At 41.9% G+C, this 12576-nt stretch overlaps 1 protein-coding gene across 3 annotated transcripts in view; it reads left to right on the top strand.

The window, feature by feature from the left end:
* LOC133050455 (ubiquitin-conjugating enzyme E2 E2) overlaps positions 1–12576 on the top strand; it is a 352912-nt gene that overhangs the window by 283940 nt on the left and 56396 nt on the right. The window lies entirely within an intron of this gene.

Genomic DNA, 12576 nt, shown 5'->3' with positions numbered 1-12576 from the left:
CCCTCTCAACTGTTTGGGATTCAGTAGTTTTTGAATCCATATATTACTATATGACTGGAAAATTTGTCCAAGCCGTGAAAACCCATTTGTAGGAAGCTCAAGTGGCCAGCTTTTTTAAAACTTCCCTAATGGTTTGAAAGGACTGTATTTCTTTTTTTCAATGCCCTTTTTAATTTACTTTGTTTAATTAATTTAATTTATTTAAGTAATTTATTTATTTTAATTGGAGGCTAATTACTTTACAATATTGTGGTGGTTTTTACCGTACATCGACATGAATCAGCCATGGGTGTACACGTGTCCCGCCATCTTGAACCCCCCCCTCCCACCGCTCTTCCCGCCCCATCCCTCTGGGTTGTGTCCCAGAGCACCAGCTTTGAGTGCCCTGTGTCATGCATTGAGCTTGCACTGGTCATCTATTTCACATGTTTCAGTGCTATTTTCTCATATCGTTCCATCCTCGCCTTCTCCCACAGAGTCCAAAAGTCTATTCTTTACATCTGTGTCTCTTTTGCTGTCTTGTATATAGAGTCATCATTACCATCTTTCTAAATGCCATATATACACGTTAATATACTGTCTTGGTATTCCTCTTTCTGACTTACTTCATTCTGTATAATAGGCTCTTGATTCCACTTCATTAGAACTGACTCAAATGTGTTCTTTTTATAGCTGAGTAATACTCCATTATGTACATGTACCACAATTTCCTTATCCATTCATCTGCCAAAGGACATCTAAAGCTATAAAAATTCAAGCCTTCAAACGGTTAAGTTGTACCCCTAGGATTGTCTTACTGCTAGTGTATTGTTGAATTTCTGTGTTTTCCTTTTTTAAAAATCTGATTTGAGCTCTAAAACCTCTATTTGAATGTAAGTTGACCAAGAGCTAACTTTCTTGCCTTATATTTTGGTATATGTAATATTGGATGAATGCAAAACTAGAAAGTCAAGAGATACCCAGAATAACAGTCAAGTTTGGCCTTGGAGTACAAAGTGAAGCAGGGAAAAGGCTCACAGAGTTTTGCCAAGAGAATGACCAGTCACAGCAAACACCCAACAACACAAGAGATGACTCTACACACGGACACACCAGATAGTCAGTACCAAAATCAGATTGATTATATTCTTTGCAGCCAAAGATGGAGAAACTCTATACAGTCAGCAAAAACAAAATCTGATGACTGTGGCTCAGGTAATCAGCTCTTTATTGCAAAATTCATACTTAAATTGAAAAAGGTAGGGAAAACCACTAGGCCATTCAGGTGTGACCTACTTCAAATCCCTTATGATTATACAGTGGGAGTGATGAATAGACTCAAGGGATTAGATCTGGTAAACAAGAGTACCTGAGGAACTACGGATGGAGGTTTGTAACAGTGTACAGGAGGCAGAGACCAAAACCATCCCAAGGTAAAAGAAATGCAAGAAGGCAAAGTGGTTGTCTGAAGAAACTGTACCCATAGCTGAGAAAAGAAGAGAAGCGAAAGGCAAGGGAGAATGGGAAAGTTAGACGAACTGAATGCAGAGTTCCAAAGAATAGCAGGGAGAGAGAAGAAGGCCTTCTTAAGTGAACAATGCAAAGAAATATAGGGAAACGACAGAATGGGAAAGACTAGAGATCTCTTCAAGCAAACTGGAGATATCAAGGAACCACTTCATGAAGGATGGGCACGATAAAGGACAGGAATGGTAAGGACCTAACTGAAGCAGAGGAGAGTGAGAAGAGGTGGCAAAAATACACAGAACTGTACAAAAAAGGTCTTCATGACCTGGATAATCACGATGGTGTGGTCACACACTTAGGGCCAGACATCCTGGAGTATGAAGTCAAGTGGGCCTTAAGGGTGTTACTATGTACAAAACTGGTGGAGGTGACGGAATTCCAGCTGAGCTGTTTCAAATCCTAAAAGATGATGCTGTGAAAGTGCTGCACTCAGTATGTGAGCAAATTTCGAAACCTCAGCAGTGGCTGCAGGACTGGAAAAGGTCAGTTTTTTCATCCCAATCCCAAAGAAGGGCAATGCCAAAGAATGCGCAAACTGCTGTGCAGTTGCACTCATTTGACTATGACTATGTAAGGCTATGCTCAAAATCCTTCAAACTAGGCTTCAGCAGCTTTGTGAACTGAGAACTTCCAGATGTACAAGCTGGGTTTAGAAAAGGCAGAGGAACCAGAGCTCAAACTGCCAACATTTGTTGGGTCATAGAGAAAGCAAGGAAATGCCAGAAAAACATCTACTTCTGCTTCATTGACTACACTAATACCTTTGATTGCATGGATCACAACAAACTGTGGAAAACTCTTAAAGAGATGGGAATACCAGACCACTTTCCCTGCCTCCTGAGAAACCTGTATGCAGGTCAAGAAGCATCTGTTAGAATCAACATGGAACAATGGACTGGTTCCAAACGGGGAAAGGAGTTTTCAAGGCTATGTATTGTCACCCTGCTCGTTTAACTTCTTTGCAGAATACATCATGCAAAGTGGTGGGCTGGATGAATCACAAACTGAAATCAAGATTGCTGAGAGAAATATCAACAGCCTCAGATATGCAGATGAAACCACTCTAATGGCAGAAAGTGAAGAGAATCTAAGAGCCTCTTAATGAGGGTGAAAGAGGAGAGTGAAAAAGCTGGCTTAAAACTCAACATTCAAAAAACTAAGATCATGGCATCTGGTCCCATCACTTCATGGCAAATAGATGGGGAAACAGTGGAAACAGTGACAGATTTTGTTTTCTTGGGCTCCAAAATCATTGTGGACGGTGATTGCAGCCATGAAATTAAAAGACGCTTGCTCCTTGGAAGAAAAGCTATGACAAACCTAGACATGGTATTAAAAAGCAAAGACATCACTTTGCCAACAAAGGTTCTTATAGTCAAAGCTATGTTTATTCCACTAGTCATAAACAGATGTGAATGTTGGACCATAAAGAAGGCTAAGCACGGAAGGATTGATGCTTTTGAATTGTGGGTGCTGGAGGAGACTTTTGAGAGTCCTTGGGACTGCAAGGAGATCAAACCAGTTGATTCTAATGGAAATCAACCCTGATTATTCATTGGAAGGACTCTGGCTGAAGCTTAAGCTCCAGTACTTTGACCACTCGATGTGAAGAGCTGACTCATTGGGAAAGACCCTGATGCTGAGAAAGATTGAAGGCAAGAGGAGAAGGGGACAACAGAGGATGAGATGGTTGGATGGCATCACCGACTCAGTGGATGTGAATCTGAGCAAACTCTGGGAGATACTGGAGGACAAAAGAGTCCATGAGGTCACAAGACTCGGACACGACTTAGTGCCTGAACAACAAGAACAGCAATATTGGGTTGACTAAAAAGTTTGTTCAGGTTCGGGAAATCCCAAATGAACTTTTTGGGCAACCCAACACAGTCTGCTCTCAAACTAGAGTTGTCTTCCTGAAGCCCATGAAGAAGCAAATGCAAAACACTCCATCAGCCCAGGCACAGGAGATTTCTACAGAAAAATCCTGTACCCTGAGAATGAAGTCACACACAGTGACTCCCGTGTGCACTGTGATACGGTCCTGCCATAAGGGAGGATCCGCTGGAGACCATTACTGAAGCTTGAGACTGCAGAGCGGGTCAAAAGAGATCACTGTTCAGGGAATACAAGGTGGAAAAGAAAGCAGCGAGAGAGAAAGCCACAAACAGGAAGGAACACGCACATGCGAAAAACCAAACGGAGCCTCATGCATGTGTGTTCCTGAAGTGTCCTGTGCGCACGGGATGTTTATCAGAAGGAGCCTAGTGACTGGTCCCTGGTCCAGCCTTCGCGGGCATCCTGTCTTGCCGGAGGTGGGAGTGATCGATCGAATGCTGTGTGGTTGGAATGGGCCCTGGGAACTGATCAGGGAGCCCCAACTTGCCGAGCAGGACAGCAGAAAGGGTCTAGTCATGTATGTTTCCACCTCTATACTTAAAAGGAACTAAGAAAGACTTTCTTAAACTTCAGTGGCTATGCTATGAAGTTTTTTTGTTTTTTTTTTAATCATTCAAATTGTCCTTGAAGCTCTCAGAAAGTTGCTCTGGTCCACAACCAAATGGAACATGCTGTGTGGTCTCGTTCGCCACATGGGAGTCGCCTTCACGCACCGTGGTTTCTAGTTAATGATTCATTTTCATTCTCTTACTGCCACTTATTCAAGGAGGATTCTGTTTCCAGGTTCTTTTTTAAACTGTGGGAGGATTTTTGCTTTGTTTCACTGATGCTTATGACTTCAGTCCCAAGGACGTGCGATTCCCCCAACTTACAATGGGTTTTTGCAGGTTTGATGTTACCGCAGATACTCTAGTCTTACGGTGTATTCGTTGTTGGGACCGTGCTCTTGAGTCGGGTTTGAGAGAAGAGCACTTGAGATGTCAAGGAGGGCGGTGGGACCAACATTTTTTAATGTACTGTAACAAGCTGTTCAAATAAACACTTTCATAGTGAGCCTCTGGCCAACACCCACTTGAATGATGGTAACCCTGCTATTTTTGGACCTTACTCATATGGTTCACTGATTTATGGCACAGAGGCTCCAAATATTTCCTCTCCGGGTCTCCATGGAAAAGTCTTTTTAGGAGGAATGTACTTCTCACTGATCTCAGACTTCCTCAGTAAAATCACAGTGCCATTCATCTCCTGATCAAAAAAATGTTTGAAAAATGGAAGCTAAAAATAGAGGTTATTACTGAAATCTCATTTGAATTGATCATTTTTACTGTCATTATCAGCTTTCCAGCTCGGAGGTATTTATTTGCTTTACAGTAGTTTTCTAAATTATGTGTAGAATCTGCTGGTCAGAAATATTGGGTTGGCGAAAAAGTTTGTTTAGGCTTTTCTTACATGCTGCTTCCCAGTTGGCTCAGTTAAAGAATCCGCCTGCAGTGCCCGAGACGTGGGTTCGACCCCTGGGACAGGAAGATCCCCTGGAGGGCATGGCCACCCACTCCAGTATTCTTGCCTGGAGCATCCATGGACAGAGGGGCCCGGCCGGGGTCAAAAAGGGCAGACACGACTGGAGCAATTGCGCGCGCACACACCCACGCAGCCTTAATTGACTTTCTGGTCAACCCAATACCTTCTTGAAATGTTTTCTTCTCTGTCTCTACTCTTTCCTACACGACCTCTCACCCTGTTCAGAACAACTGTCTGTCTGTCTGTGGACTGTTGTCTCTGCTCTGGAGCCCGTGGTGGGACAGAGACCACATGTTTAAAGTTCAGGAGGTGGGAGATGATTGCATGAACACATGATGCTGCAATGCTCCTTAGATCCCGGAGGGGTGCAGAGCTCAGACAGCACCTCCTGCTGCGGCCAGGCCTGGGGCAAGGACTCGCTTTAGACGGCAGTCATCACAGAGGATGACCAAGGGCACAGCTGGTTATTTCCCCATTTTTCACATGAGGAAACTGAATCCCAGAGGCGCGACATTGACCTGTCCAACATCAGCGTTCCAGCCCGAGTCCTCACCCCCAAAACCGTGTATTCTCTTTGTGTGTGTGTGTGTGTGTATTCTTTAAAGAGTGTTTCGCAGTGTTGAGTAGAATAGTACTCAACAGTAAAAACAGCCGACTCCTGACACATGCAGTAACTTAAATGGATCACAAGAGCATTATGCTGAAAAAAACCAGCTTCAGATCATGACACCCTGTGTGATTCCATTCATAGTGCGTTCTTGAAGCGACGGATTTGTAGAGATGAGGGGCAGAGTTGTGTTGTTGAGAATTCAGAAGCGAGGGAAGGGGGGTGACTGTGGACGTTGAAGGGTCTCACAAAGGACGTTTGTGATGGACTGTTTGTTCTGTGTCTTGACGGTGGTGGCCACACAGATCTACAGGTGGTAAAGTCCACAGAAACACATTTCCATGCGTGCGTGTAACGCTGGGGTGCCTGGGAGAGGCCAGTGACGGGGTCGGGGGCAGCTTCCTGTGATTTGATGCTGTCGTTAGGAGAGATGTTACCGCTGGGGGGACGTGGGGAGGAGGTATGTGATCTGTCTGTATTGTTTCTTACAACCACCTGTGAATATCTGTCATTGCCTCAGAATTAAGTTTAAAAAATATTAAAAGAGGCGTTGAGGCTGAGCAGGAGAGTGTGGACTTGAAGTCAACAAAGTTTTCAAATTCCGGCTCCACCACTTGCCAGCTATCTGACCATGAGTCAGTTCTTTAACCTCTCTGTCCCTGCCTCTTTTTTTTTAAAAACCACAGTACATTTGTGAATATTTATCATCTCATATAGAGCCAAAATTAAATAGGAAACATTTTTGTTAAAAAATTTAAAATCTTTATTTCCATAAACCCTTAGGATTTACTCTCTTAACAACTTGCATATATAACATACAGCTGAGTTCTTTATGTTTATCATGTTGAATATTACATCCTTGTTGCTGTTGTTCACTGCTAAGCCGTGTCCTATTCTTTGCGACCCCAGGACTGCAGCACGCCAGGCTTCCCTGTCCTCCCCTGCTAGTTTATCTTATAACTGTGTGTCTTTTAACTGCCTCGTCCTGTTCCCTCTCTGCCCACAAATCTGATCTTTTTCTCGGTTTGGTTCTGAAGTATAATTGGCCTACAACACTGTTAGTTCCTAACACACGACATGGTGATCTGATGTTTCTATACGGTTCAGCACGATCACCACGGTTAGTCTAGTGACAGTGTGGCACCCTACGAGGATATTACCGAGTTATTGACGGTATTCCCCACTCTCTGCGTTTCACGCCTGTGACTCATTTGTTTTGTAACTGCAAGTTTGACCTCTTAGTCTCCAGCACCTATTTCTCTCCCCTCCCCGCCAACCTCCCTATGGCAACCACCTGTTTTTTCTTTCTATCTGTGACTGTTTCTACTTGGCTTTTTCATTTGTTTTTTAGATTCTACATGTAAGGAAAATCGTACAGGATTTACCTTTCTCTCTCTGACTGATTTCACTTAGCATTAACCCTCTAGGTCCATTTGTGTTGTTGGAAGTGGCAAGACTTCATTCTTTTTTATGGCTGAGTAATAGTTGAGCAAACTCTGGGAGATGGTGAAGGACAGGGAAGCCTGGGGTGCTGCAGTCCATGGGGTTGCAAAGAGTTGGACACGGCTGAGCGACTGAACAACAGCAATATTCCATTGTGTGTGTATATACTGCATCTTTATCCATTCATTTATTGATGGACACTTACATTGCTTCCATATCTCGACTATTGTAACACCTTCATGAGCATATGGATACATGCATCTTTTCAATTTAGTGTTTTCATCTTTTTCAGATAATACCTAGGAGTAGAGTTGCTGAGTCGTATAAGAATGTAAATTGGTGCAGCAACAATGGCAAACAGTATAAGGATTCCTCAGTTTCTTTATTTAAAAAAGGTTTTTTAAATTTTATTCAGATAGCACTGACATATAACATTGCATTAGTTTCAGGTGTATGGTGCAATGATTTGATATATGATTATATTTTTAAGAAGTATCACAGTAAGTTTAGTTAGCATCTATCATCTCTCATAGTTTATTTTTACAGTGAGCACAGTAATAATACTCCCCTCCTTTAGTTCTCTTGATGATTAACTGGCCCAGAAGTCAATCAATATCTGATAGGTTTTTCTTTTTTTTTAATTAATTTACAGTGTTGTGTTAGTTTCAGGCATACAGCAAAGTGATTCCATTACACACATACATATATTCATCCTGTAATAACCTATGTGGGTTCCCCTAGGTTATCACAGAATATTGAGTAGAGTTCCCTGTACTATACATTAGGAGTTTGGGATTAACATTTACCCACTATGATACAGAAAATAAGTCACCAACAAGGATCTACCGTACAGCACAGGAAACTCTGCTCAGATAGGTTTTTAAAATACTGTGTTATATACAAAAGCCACTCATCATTTACACTGGATCATACAAATACTGTCTTTTCATCTAGCACTTAAAGGGCCAGGTACTGTCACTTCTCTGCAGAATTTTGATACCACAGGTATTCTCTTGTTTTATTAACTTCTGCCCATTTCTTCTACTTTCATGGGATTTACTCTATTCATTTTTCTTCCTTAGTTGTATACTTAGCTCATTAACGTCTTTCTTCCTTTTTAATATATGCACTTAAAACTGTAGATTTCTCTTTTACAACTGTCTTAGCCAAATCACAAATTCTGGAATTGACAACCCAGCATTTTTATTGTCACTCACTTATAATCATAACTGATTTTTTTTCTTTGATCCAAGAATTATTTGAAGATAGGTGTTTTAGTTCGCAGTCCTATGATGGGAGATCTTTATGGTCTTAGTAATCTTTTGAAGTTTGTTAAGCTTTCTTTGTGGCTTAGCATGTGATCAGTTTTTAATAAATATTTCTTATGTGCTTATAAATGAAATCATACAGGATGTCCCTTTCTGAAACTCGATTTTTTTTCACTCGGCATAATTCTCTTGCAATCCATCTAAGTTGTTGTGTGTGGTTGTTTTTATTGTTGAGTAGTATTCCATGAGGACTTCCCACATGGCTCAGTGGTGAAGAACCCGCCTGCCAATGCAGGAGACACTAGAGAGTTGGGTTCGATCCCTGGGTCGGGAACACCCCCTGGAGGAGGACATGGCAACCCGCTCCAGTGTTCTTGCCTGGAGACTCCCATGGACAGAGGAGCCTGGTGGGCTACAGTCCCTGGGCTCACGAGAGTCAGACATGATTTAGCGACTAAGGAACAACAGTATTCCATGATATGGATGTACTGGTTTGTTTAACCGTTCATCCATTGAAGGACAAATGGATTCTTTATCGTTTTTAGTTATTAAGAATAAAGCTTCTATGTACATTTCTATAAATTTGTATGAGCATAGTTTTTATTTCTTTGGGATAAACGTCCAAGAGTGCAGTTGTTGGGATGTCTAGTGAGCTCGTATTTAGCTTTATAAGAAGCTGCCCGCCTTCTTTCCAGAGCAGCTGTGCCGTTTGACATTCGTGCCCGCAGTGATGCAGTTTGTCTGCACGAACCTCGCTGACATTTAGCGACCAGCGTGCTTCACATTCCCACAGGGTGCGCTGCCACCACCCTGAGCCTTCCAGTCGCATTTCCTTAGTTGCCAACGACGCTGGACACTTTTTCCTGTGACTATTGTTGAGGATGGAATTTCATCTTCATTCAGTCCCTTGACTTTTTTAATTTGGTTTTTCATATTTTCAGGATCCTTGCGTTTTGGTCTTCTTAACCAAATCTACTTCAGTGAAAATGTCCCTCTATGACTGTAGATGTATCATTTTCTCCGTCTAATTCTTCCAACTTTTGCTTTTTATATTTTTCGCTGTGTTGTTAGGTAGAGCACATTCAGAATTGTTCCGTCTTCCTGATGAATTATTCATTTCATCATAATGCAGTTGTTCCCTTTATTCATTTTTGCCCTAAATATATATTTGTATGCTTTGCCTTAATCATATATTTGATCTGATAGTGATAGAGTCATTTAAGCTCCTTTTTAGTTAGTGTTTGCATAGCCTGTGTGCTCAGAATTGAGAATTCTCAGGGGAGACACTTTTCTCCCAGTTCCAGGACCAATAATTCCACCCACAGGGTTTCCCCAGCACATGTCTTAGCGCTCTCTCTCCCGTAAGGCATTATATTTTCAGGTTCAGACATTTGCTAAAAGACTGGCTGCTCAGGTGTCATAATTTATATAGGGCTCGTGGCTCAGACGGTAAAGAATCTGCCTGCATTGCAGGGGGCCAAGGTTTGACTCCTGGGCCAGGAAGATCCCCTGGAGAAGGGAATGGCGACCCACTTCATTTTTCTTGCCTGGAGAATCCCATAGACAGAGGAGCCTGGAGGGCTACAGTCCATGGGGTTGGAAAGAGTTGGACAGGACTGAGCAACTAAGCAGCTCAATTCCAAAGCCTCGTCACGTACAGACCTAAGGTTCCGTCTCCTTCCTCCATGAGGGCATCAAACCCAAGCCCCACCGCAGACAGCTACACCGCAGGCTCGTGTGCCTGCTGCATTTTTGGGTTTCAGTCTCACCATCTGGGGATGCCCCTTGCACCTTCATACTTGCATTTTAAAGAACGTTAGTTATAAACATAGTTATAAAACTACATTGAAGAATGTATTTTTTTTCTTCAGTATTTCTGGGTGTTTGGGATGTGTAGGGGTGGGCGGATGGCCAGGTTATCTGGTCTGGTGTGTTGCTAACAGAGCAGGCACTTCCCACTAGGAGTGCTCATCTAGCCTGAGAAAGGCATCATGTTGTTGAACAGTTGTAGAAGCCTGGACGTGTCCTTTCTGACCTTGACATTGTAAGAATTCAGCAAGTCTGATGTTTCGGACCCTGGAAGCCCTGCTAGGGTGATGCACCTACAAAGACCTGCAGTGTGTCTTTCTTGGTTCAGAGTCATTTTGAACTTAGGGTACCAGAAGGACTGGTCTTAAGAACATCAAGATTGTTTTAAATATTTCAGCTTATAAATTTGAGAACATGTATTAACACAGTGTTAATAAATAGCATTAAAATCTCATTGTTGCTTACATAAGACTTTTGTAAAACAGAACTTTATCAGTTATAAAACTGATCAGTTTTCCAACTGAAGTTTTTTTAAAAATGTTTCCAAGCATGTTTCAAAATTATGCCTAAGCAAAGTACAGTGGTAATCTAGCTATTATAGGTAGGGTGCACTAATAGTACATTCAAAATACAGAATTTAAGGAGGGAAACGTATGTATATTGTAACTAGTATAGCTTCTCCATAAACTAATCGCATTATTTACATATGTGCTCTAGTTCATGTTTTTAAATTATAAGAATAATATTCGTTTCCTTTTTGTAGTATTGCCATGGTTTTTTTTTAAGTTTTCTAAGTGTACAAAATCCTTCAAATAACTGGAACCTAAGAAAAGTTTCCTTCAGGTTTTTATTTTTGAACATTTCCTTCTTTGAACTTTTTCTTAGAGCCTTGAGTTAGTTTTCCCCTTACAAGCATTCCTGCAGTTGCACCAAGAGTAAACTCAATCCCCAGAACATTGGTTAAATGATGAGACTTTTGTTAAATGATGAGACTTTTGTTAAATGATTAGAATTCATCAGAAGCAGAATGTCATGACCTTGCCACTGGAGTTTAGTCCTCTGTGCCCAGAATGACAAGTTCTGAAATAAAGATTCTGTTTATTGATTATTCTTGTGTGCCGAAGGAACGATTAAGTATTTGTTGTTGTTCAGTTGCTAAGTCATGTCCAACTCTTTGTGACCCCATGGACTGCAGCACACCAGGCTCCTTTGTCCTCCACCATTTCAGAGTTGCTCAGATTCATGTGCACTGAGTCAGTGATGCTAACTAACCATCTCATCCTCTGTCACCCCCTTCTCCTTTTGCCTTTTAATCTTTCCCAGCATCAGGGTCTTTTCCAGTGAATCGGCCCTAAGCATCAGGTGACCAAAGTACTGGAGCTTCAGCTTCAGCATCAGTCCTTCCATTGAATGTTCAGGACTGATTTCCTTTAGGACTAACTGGTTTGATCTCCTTGCTGTCCATGGGACTCTCAAGAGTCTGCTCCAACACCACAGTTCAAAAACATCAATTCTTTGGCATTCAGCCTTCTTTATGGTCCTCCTCTCATATCCATACATTACTTTTAATACACTGACTAGGTTGGTCATAACTTTCCTTCCCAAGAGCAAGTGTCTTTTAATTTCATGGCTGCAGTCACCATCTGCAGTGATTTTGGAGCCCAAGAAAATAAAGTCTCTCACTGTTTCCATTGTTTCCCGATCTACTTGCCATGAAGTGATGGGACTGGATGCCATGAGTTAATTTTTTGAATATTGAGTTTTAAGACATATTTTTCACCTTCTCTTTCATTCTCATCAAGAGGCTATTTAGTTCCTCTCCCGTTAAAGTGGTATCATCTGCATATCTGAGGCTATTGACATTTCTCCCAGCAATCTTGATTCCAGCTTGTGAATCATCCAGCCTGGCATTTTGCATGACATACATTGCATATAAGTTAAATAAGCAAGGTGAGAATATACAGCCTTGTCATACTTCTTTCCCAATTTTGAACCAGTCAGTTGTCCTATATCTGATTCTAATTGTTGCTTCTTGACCCGCATACATGTTTCTCAGAAGACAGGTAAGATGGTCTGGTATTCCCATCTCTTTAAAAATTTTCCACAGTTTGTTGTGATCCACACAGTCAGAATCTTTAGAGTAGTCAATGAAGCAGAAATAGAGGTTTTTCTGGAATTCCCTTGCTTTCTCCATGATCCAGCCACTGGCCCTCGGATTATTTTGTCTAATAAAAGGTGTGTCTATGAGTCAGGATGGCCATCATCACGTAGTCTCCAAGCAATAGTTGCTGGAGAGGATGTGGGGAAAAGGAGCCCTCCTACACTGCTGGTGGAAATGCAGCTTGATACAACCACTACGGAGAACACGATGGAGGTTCATAAAAAGGGATCCCACTCCTGAGTCTGTGTCTGGAGAAAACCGTAATACGAAAGCATTCACGCACCCCAGTGGTCACAGCAACATTGTATACAAGAGCCCGGACATGGAGGCAACCTCCGTGTCCAGTGTGTGTGTATATGTGTGTG

Source organism: Dama dama, chromosome 32, assembly GCF_033118175.1.
Source record: "Dama dama isolate Ldn47 chromosome 32, ASM3311817v1, whole genome shotgun sequence".
Classification (NCBI taxonomy): Eukaryota; Metazoa; Chordata; class Mammalia; order Artiodactyla; family Cervidae; genus Dama; species Dama dama.
Note: the sequence above shows the minus strand (reverse complement) of the source record. Positions and strands in the feature narration are given on the sequence as shown.